The sequence below is a fragment of the Limulus polyphemus genome, unplaced genomic scaffold (genome assembly GCF_000517525.1).
Source record: "Limulus polyphemus unplaced genomic scaffold, Limulus_polyphemus-2.1.2 Scaffold7985, whole genome shotgun sequence".
Lineage (NCBI taxonomy): Eukaryota > Metazoa > Arthropoda > Merostomata > Xiphosura > Limulidae > Limulus > Limulus polyphemus.
In genome coordinates, this window is record NW_013673595.1 from 23,425 (window position 1) to 24,825 (window position 1,401).

Sequence of the window (1,401 nt, forward strand, 5' to 3'; positions counted from 1 at the left end):
GATAAGGCAAGCCAACCAGGAAGTACAAGGAGCTTTCCAAACAAGTCAGAGATAAAGTGGTAGAGAAGCGCAGATCATGGGGAGGTTACATGAAAATTTCAAAGTCACTAATTATCCCTTTGAATACAGTGAAGTCTATCATTTAGAAATGGAATGAGCTTCATGCTGCCCTTCCAAACTAAGCAACAGGTCAAGCAGGAAACTGGTTAGGGATGCCACTGTGAAACAAACAGTGACTTTGAAAGATTTGCAAAGTTCTATGTCTGAGATGGGAGTCGGTGTTCATACATTAACAGTTCCTACACAAAGCTGGCCTGCATGGGCGAGTGGCAAAAAAGAAGCCATTACTGAAAAAGAGTCGTCTTAAATCTGCTATGGAGTTTGCAACAAAGCATGTAAATGAAACTGCAGACATGTGGTAGAAGGAACTGGGAAGCTTGTCAGGATGTAGGGGAAAAGGGATGGTGCAAAGTACAGGCAAATCCTAGAGGAAAATGTGCTCGAGTCAGCCAAAAATCTAAACTGGGTCAAAAATTCACATTTCAGGAGGACAATGACCTAAAGCACAAGGCCAAAGTCACATTGGAGTGGTTTCAAAAGAAGAAAGTGAATATCCTTGGGTGGCCCAGACAAAGTCCTGCCTTGAATCGAATAGAAAAGTTGTGGTGAGACTTGAAGATTGCTATCCATAAATGATCCCCAATGAACTTCTCAGAATTGAGGCAATTTTGCCAGGAAGAATAGGCAAAATTTAAACCATCTCATTGTACAAAGCTGGTATAGACCCATCCAAAAAAAGACTCACAGTAGTAATTGCTGCCAAAGATGCTTCCACCAAGTACTGAGTTAAGAGATGAATAGTTATGTAATCAGTAAATTTCAGTTGATATATTTCTTTGCAGGTTTTGCTTACATTCAACCTCCTTCACACATAACAGTGTTAAGTATGATCATTAGAGTTTTGAATAAAGAAAAAGTGTTTAAAAATTGTTTACCTTATTTGTATTTCATCAAAATATGACATTATTGGTAGAGTTGAATACTTTTGCAAGGCACTATAACTACAAATCATAGCCATTTGATTCATGGAATGTGTTTACCATTACAGTTTTTAACTAAACATTACAGCCACTTGATCCATGGATTGAGTCTACAGTTGTAAACTACAAATCATAGCCACTTGATCCATGGATTGAGTTTATCATTACACTTGTTAACTACTAATCATAGCCACTTGATCCATGGTTCAAATCTACCATTATAGTTGTTAACTAAAAATCATAGCCACTTGATCCATGGATTTAATCTACTATTACAGTTAACTAAAAATCATAGCCACTTGATCCATGGATTGAGTTTATCATTACATTTGTTAACTACTAATCATAGCCACTTGATCCA